The sequence below is a fragment of the Quercus suber genome, unplaced genomic scaffold (genome assembly GCF_002906115.3).
Source record: "Quercus suber isolate HL8 unplaced genomic scaffold, Cork oak 2.0 scaffold_502, whole genome shotgun sequence".
Taxonomy (NCBI): domain Eukaryota; kingdom Viridiplantae; phylum Streptophyta; class Magnoliopsida; order Fagales; family Fagaceae; genus Quercus; species Quercus suber.
This window is the reverse complement of record NW_027069951.1, coordinates 304,194-312,685: the sequence shown is the minus strand read 5'-3', so window position 1 is coordinate 312,685 and position 8,492 is coordinate 304,194.

Below are 8,492 nucleotides of genomic sequence, written 5' to 3'. Positions count from 1 at the left end.
TATCGCTGGGTGCCCTCTTCCACTCTTTCTGTCTTGCCTCTTGGCATTTAGGTTTTCTTTTGTTTTTCGTTTTCCATTTGGAGACTATAGTCTTCAGACTACTAGGTAGGGTAGCCTAGGTTTACATTTTTGAACTTACCCTTTTTCTTGTTTCTTGTTTCTTTTTCTTTTTTTCTTTTTTTTTACATGTGGGCTGGCCAGCTGAGTTTTACATGTGGGCTGGTCAGTTGGGTTTTACAAATTTGGAGGGGGCCCAAGTCTTTTTTTTTGGAATATTAACCTCCTAAAAAAATTTGTGGGCTAGGGGGGGCCTGGGGCCCCACCTGTGTCCATCCTTGAGCCCAAGGAAGGAATAAGACATAGAGAATGAAGATCCAATGACTCATCCATGCCACAAGAGTTAAACAAGCAGCAGAACGTGCAATAGAACCAGACAAACCTATAGGCAATGACAAACACATGAACACCAGAAGGGCATTGGACTCATATGGGAGTGAAGCGCACACACAAGGTTCAGGCACCACCTACTTGTAACCAGCCAATACAGAAGAGGTAGGCCGTGGGTCAGAGGTAAAAAAGGGTGTGGTCTAGTAGTGGGGAGAAGGGGAACATATTCTGGAGTTCCCGCTCAAGCTCTTTTGGGGGGGAAATGTCCTGTTGGGATGACATACCATTCAAAAGAAGCAAACATGAGTTAGAATCACTAGGTGCATGCTATAAGAGTTAGTAAGAGAGAAACCCAGCCCTTATCTGGATGAGAGTGCCAAGGGAAGCAAAAAACAAAACAAAACTACTTTTGTCTGGGAATGAAGCGTGGCACATCCAACATAGGGTAGTGGTGGTGGCTGAGCAACCAATAGACCAATGGGCAGTCCAGAAAGGATACACATAACAAGCCAAAAGTAATTGAAGGGGTAAAATGGTAAATCTTATCACGACAGGTAGATATAAAAGGCCTTAGCTATGCACAGTAAGGAAGAAAAGGGGAGTGATAGGAGTGAAAATCATGCACCAGTAGACTACTCACTTCTCTCCCTCTCAATAGCCCACTCTCTAGCAAGTTAAGGATATGAAATTAAGCCACTTAGGTCCATTCTCCAAATTGAGTAATTTCTATGACAGAATTCCCCTATGAAGTTACCCATATTGGAGATTAGTTTCCTTCTTGGACTTGAATCTACCTAGTAGCCAAGTTTAATAGACTAATCCCCTCTCTTCTTTTGTTATGATTGATCAAGGACTACTGCTATTTTCTTGTTATTAGCTCACTTCTGTCATAATTACATTATCATATTTTCCTTTCATGAAATTGTTTAAGCATTATCGTCGTCAGTAGCGAGTGCTTTAGTTAAAACATTTTAGTTATCCTGTTGTATTATGTGTCTTTTGCTATAACGTTTTTTTGTGACAGTATCTCTTGCCGTGGACACGTGACTCCACCAAGATTCCTACTAGGGGCTCTAACTTACGAACAAGCTGGTCTAAGGTGAGTGTTAATTAAATCGGTCCCAACTCTCTTATCCCAGAATCATTGGGCCGTAGTACAGTAGGAGCAATCCAGCCTAGTACATAAAAAGGCCCACCATAGTCATTAAGTTAGAAAACCATTTCCTCCACAAAAAAGAAAAAAAAAAAAGAAAAAAGAAAAGAATCAAAATGTAAACTTAAAAAAAAAAAAAAAAAAAAAAAAAAAAAAAAAAAAAAAATCACCATTATTATTGTTGTTATTTTTGTGGTTGGACAAACTAAAATTGAGAATTTCATAGAAACAATTTAAATGACTTTTTTTTTTTCATTTGTTTCATATAAATATATTTATTTTATATTTTCAAATATACAAAAATTATATATATTATTTTTAAACTTATAAAGATTTATATATCTCATGCATATGCATATGGTTACAAGTTAGTCTATATGTGTGTGTGTGTGTGTGTGTGTGTGTGTGTGTGTGTGTGCGGACCAAAGGAGAGGCAAATGGACTGGGCCTCACTTGGGCTCATAACTTATTTGAAAAATGGGTATAGGATTTCCCACAATTGGTGGTCCACGGCACAGAGACTCAATGAGATTACTTTTCTCCTTTTATGTGGCTACCATTTTTCTTTCACTCTCTCTCTCCCTCTCTTTTCTTCAAAATTCTCCAACCCCCTATCCACTCTCCCTCCTCTTTTATTTATAGCACTCTGATTAGTGGGGTGCCATGATTGCTTTTGCAGTTAGTGTAATGAGAGGTCCAATGTCATCAGTAATAAGTGGCTAGTTAGGTGGGAGTGGGATGGGGCGAAGGTGGCTTCGGAACTTGGTTCCCACTTCAGCGATTATGTTTGGCAGAGGTGCTTTAGGGTATCGCCGATCACATTCATGATGGGATGCTCGGTAGTTATTCTTCTTATACTGTCCGGTAATTGTTTCCCGAGCAAATATTGAGTGGTAAAACTTGGGCCTACACCCCGTGTGGGCTTAGGTTGGGATCCTGGGTAAAGGGGATGGGAATAATGGGCCACATCGTTTGTGCTTGAACTTAAGGCCCAAATGGGCCTGGTCATCTCGGGGCCGTACAATATATATATTAATAGGTAAAGTTAAAAGAAAATCTAATTAGATTTCAAATTGGATTCTAATTGTAGTCTAATTTTTCGCCACATGTCCTATCTATATTTTTTTTTCAATTTTTAGTTGAGTTAATATTGTGTAAAAGACAAAGAGTCTAATGTAAATAAACAATAAAAAAAAAATGTAAACTCATGTGTATATTCAAAAAATAAAATAAAATAAACAAATAAAGAAGAAAGAAAGAGTAAAAAACTCATGTATATATCTATGACTTAAATAAGGTACAATTTGAACCTATATATGTGTAATTGTGTTGTTTTTAATTATACTGTGCATATGCACGGATTATACACTAGTTTATATCAATATATATAATAATAAGTGAAGTTGAGAGAAACTCAAATTCCAAATTAAAGTTTCGATTTTACGCCATGTGTCCTAAATTATTTATTATTAGAGAGTTTTATTTCTTAATTTTAAAATCAAATATGAGACCGCATCATAAATATTCATCTAAGTGAGTTATTAAGTACAAAAACCAAAGAGTCTAGAATAAATGAATCATTAAAAAAAAAGTGATTCACAATAATTAAAAAAAAAATAGACAATTTACATTTTACACCTAATAATATTCTACAAATTTTTTTAAAGAGTTAACAAAATACAAAAATGACTATCAATAATATTTAAATTATGTATATAAGAATTATATTATGCATCTTATTGCATATCTTTAAGTATATTCATGCATATGCATAGGATTACAAGCTAGTCTCTATATATATATTAATAGGTAAAGTAGAGAGAAAATCCAATTAAATTTCAAATTGAAATTAAATTAGAGTCTAATTTTTCACTACATGTTTCATCTAATCTAAATTTTGGAATTTGTGCCAAGAAAGTTAATTTAGTGTAAAAATTGAATTTCAATTAGAGTTTAATATTGAGTCATGTGTCTCATTTAATCTAAATTTTTAAAATTTTGTGCAAAATTAGTTAATTTAGTGTAAAAAACGAGGAGTCCAATATAATAAACCATAAAAAACATAATCATATAACTAAAAAAATTCAAATATATAAGTCATCTATCTATATATCAATAAGTAAAACTTAGAGAAAGTTGAATTATAATTTGAAATTATAATCCAATTTTGGATGTGTCTAAATTTATGTGGGGACTACATCATAATTATCCACTTAAATATGTGCCATGTGTCTACTTAAGTTTTTTAATCCTTATGTTAAGTGAATTATTGAGTGCAAAATACTAAAAATCTAATATTAATAAATCATAATTTTTTTAAAAAATAATTACATATACTCAATAAAAATCGCCACATGTTTCTCAAAAAATAAATAAATAAAAATTACCACATGTTCTATTTTATTAAAAATTAAAAAAAAAAATTATCATAAGTAGTATTAAATTTAGGTAAGTATTTTAATTTGTGACTAATTATATTTACTTAAAAAAATAATTTAATAAATAATTATCTATATTTTATGATAAAAATTGTATTTAATTTTTAATGTATCTAACATATGCATGAATCATGTGTTTACATGTTTAAAAAAAAATTGACTAATTATTTATATTTTTTATAAAAAAAATTTGTTTTAATTTAAATGCATCCATGCATTTGCATAGGGTTACATGCTAGTATATATTAATAGGTAAAGCAGAGAAAAAATCCAATTAAATTCAAATTGAATTTAATTAGAGTCTAATTTTACGCACGTGTCCCATCTAATCTAAGTTTTTTTTTTTTTTTTTTCAAAATTTTTGTGTTAAATGAGTTAATTTAGTGTAAAAATATAGGAGTCTAAATATAAATAAACCATTAAAAAACATAATTTTTGAATGATTTTTATATTTATTAGCTTTTTTTTTTTTTGGTGGTATAACTAAAAACAATTTAAATTTATAAGTCATTTATGTAATATACTATGTCTATGTAGGGTCTATCACTAGCTAGGTAATATATATTTGCTTTTCTAAACCAAAGTTTAGAGAAAATTTAATTAGAATCAAAATTAGATATTGCTTTTGTTAGCTTTCCATACAAATTAAATTGTTTAGATTTTTGCTATTATTTTTTCTCTAAACTAATGAACATATTTTTTATATTGTTTCTATTAAGATATTTTATATGCGAAGATGTTAAACATAACAAACTGTAATTGAGCTGAACGATCCCATGCACCTATCTCTATTCAATTTAGGAATTACTATTTGATCAATTTATTATTTCATTTTGTGTTATATTTAGTAGAATTTCACAAACAATAATTATAAATTGATATTGTATATGTAGTATCCAATAGTGATTTTCAAAATTATATATGTAATAGTAATGTAATGAGAAACTTGGTGTAAATGAAAATAGCAAAAAAAACTATTTTAGTACCTCCAAATGTCCTGATTGAATTATGTCTTATATGTTTAATGACCCAAACTAACATCAATAACACCACTATAATTCGTCATTCTCGTGCATAAGCACGGGTTACATACTAGTTGTGAATAGTGATCACTACATATTTTTAATATTGGGTCATTTTGGTGCACCTTATAAATAATAGTATGAATTATTATTAATGTATATATTTCGTCATAGGCAACCTTTAACGATACAGGCTTACATCTTAAGCACTCACAATAGAGAGGTCCTTACCCTCTACCTGCTAAGGTACTAGTTTGGCACATTAAAGCCAGTACATTCTAATACTCTCATAGACTCATATATACACACATGTATTGTGTTAGTGAGTTAGTGAGGGTGTGACCTGAATATGGAATGAGAGACAAAGATGAGCAAGTGAAGAGATGTGGTTCTCCTTATTCTCAGCTAGCCGGCCAGTCTGACCATCCCAGAAACTTGTGGCTTCCTTTCTCATTCTCATGGAGTGCTCCTCAGGTTTGATATGTTTATTGACTCCTTAATTTGTTACAAATCTATGCTAGTGATTTTAGGGTGTTTAAATTTTCTATTATCCAATTTGGTATTTGGATCTGTTGTTGAAGATGTTTCAACATGTACTTCATTTCTCTTACCCGTTGTACATAACTTCATTTATTACTTTTGTGTGTGTGTGTGTTTAGGGTGTTTAAATTTTCTATTATCCAATTTGGTATTTGGATATGTTGTTGAAGATGTTTCAACATGTACTTCATTTCTCTTACTCGTTGTACATAACTTCATTTATTACTTATGTGTGTGTGTGTGTGGGGGGGGGGGGGGGGGGGGTTGGAGGGGTTTAGTACAGATTCATCACCAACTTTAGTTTGCACGGTGAAATATTTTTCGTGTTGTGTTTGTATATAAGGGACAATAGCTTAGGCTAGGTGAAGATGCATCTGTGCTGCCTTTCTTGACACTAGTGTAGTTTTATTTTCATTTGCTTTTAGGTGAAAGCATTTAATGGTTTGTTTTCTTGCCTTCTCTGTAAGTTCTATATAAGGTTAGCTACGGATTGCGTATCAAAGCATCCACTATCCAATACAAGCATTGTATCCAATAAAGCAAGAAGTGTGTGATAGTTCAAAAAGTGTAGTTTCTACAAAGAATGATACACAACAAGTGTAAGGGAAAGAGTCTTGATGCTTGCTTTTGCAAATTCGTACCAAAAAGCCCATGAGGAGGAACGCCCAATAAAAATCAATGGCCAAAAGCCCATGAGGAAGAAAGCCCAATAATAAGTAAGGCCCAAAGGCCCACCAAGAATACCAAAAAGCAAGAAAGGCCCAAAGAAAACAAAAAAGAAATAAAAGCCTAGACTTACGCCTAGGCTGAGAAAGGAGGGCAAGGGAAAGTGACTTGCAGCAGAATACAGATCTGCTGTAGAATACAAATCTTTTATAGAATATAGATTTCTTGCATAATACAAATCTTTTGTAGAATGACTTTGGCAGATTAAGGCAAATTGGGTCTAATACCCTTTTGATCCAGTAAATGTTATTTGGCCCACAAAAACCCAAATCCTTTTGTATAAAAGGATAGTAGTGAATACTAATATGAAGAAACACAATAGAAAGAAACAAGGAATAGCAGAAAGTATCAACAGTAGGAACTACGTGAAGGAAAGAAAAGCCAAACTAAAAGAAATGACAAACATAGTAGGAAACAAAGCAACAACAGCTAGAAACGCATGAAGGAAAAAAGAGCAAAGAGAAGCATGATAAGACAAAGCAAAAGCAACAAAAAATGCATAAAGGAGAAAGAAAACAAAATCAGAGAAAAAACTAAAGTAGCAAGGCAGGTGAGTAAAGTAAGGTCTAAGCTTTGCCCTTCTGCATCTCAACCATGCAAAGGAGTAAGGCCCACGACCAATGAGGTGTAAAGGGTGTGGTTTGGTGGAGGGGGAAAATGACTTAGATTTGGTATCTTGCCGAGACCACTTTTGATAACTTTTGCTAGTCCTCGAGCAAAACAGATAAAGAGTAAAACAAAACTAAGAAATTAAAAACAAAGAAAAAGGAAATCCTAACTAATCCACTTTCGCTAGAATTTTCGATTGCATTTAGCGTATGCAACAAGCCTTTAAACCCCTAGCTTACACTAGTGGACGAGTTGTAGTCTCGTGAGGGTTTGCAGGGAATATATCCACAAAATTCTGAGAATGAATACTAAAAACAAAATAAACAAAACAAAGAAAATCAATTTTTTTTTTCAATTGCCTTGTGCCAAGAGGATTAGTTCACGTTCAAAAACACTACAAATGTTAAAAAAATTTCTCATGCCATCAAAACTCAATGTGAGTGAAAAGTGATAGCCAACCCAAACATACTCTTAGTTTTAGAATAAACTTGACTCGAATCTCTATTTGAAAGTATGCTTCAACTCAAATCTTTCCGGTGTTATCACTCAACAAATGAAATCACTCTGAAATGGGGTGTACACTCTTAACAACATATGTGAGCGGAATAATGTAAGCAAAATCAAACATCTCACATATAAACCACATGAAAAACGCTTAATCAAGAAAGAACAAGTAGTCTCATGAAAGGATGCCAAAAAGAATTTATACCACACTTTTTATTCAGTCATATCAATTTCTGAACTACATAATCTTCAAGATCAAATAAAGACTTTATTAGGACGTAATGTAGGGTAAAAGTAAAGGGAATGAAATAAATATGGGTCAGGTAAATAATAAGAAGTGTTTTCAAGATTTGTCGGAATGTCAACTCTTTTTGGAACTTCCATTCAACATTTTTTTTTTCAACTCTTCTTCTTCAAAGCAATACTCCTTTACATTTCACTTCTCAAAATTTGATGAGAACCCTTTTTATTTTCTTCTTTTTGACACTTTTCTTTTTCTTTTTTTTTTCTTTTTTTTTTCAATTCAATTCTTTTTTTCTTTCTTCTTTGAATTCTTTCACAAACCACCACATTGAAACAAATTGATCAAATTCCATCTTGAAACACTATGGATAAGGGTTTTAAGAAAGAAAGGCTAATTAAAAGGCTCAATGGGGTGACTAGCGGTAATGTATCAAAAAAAAAAAAAACACATATATGGCTCAAAGTAGACAAAAATGGCATAATCTCATCTCTCAAAGACTAGTATAATTCATTCAACATCAATGACTTCAAAAGATTCAAGTGTGGCATAAAATCATTTTTTTTTTTCTTGACCAAAAGAAAGAATAATGAGACTACAACAAGGGAAATATGTTATGCACTTCCAAATGAACTTTAAGAATAGAAACAATAAATAACCCTAAAAAAAATAATGATTGGCTCAAAACTCACAGGGGTTACAGTCTCCACATTGTTATCATCAAGATTTTCTAATCATTTTTATCCTTCAACAACAAGTTGTGTCTGAGTGGCTATGTGCATGTGCAATGAATTGAGCATGAAAGCAATGAAATTCTTTAAGCAAAAGTAGTATAATGAACTCAAAACATAAACCTCAAGCTAGGCAAACGA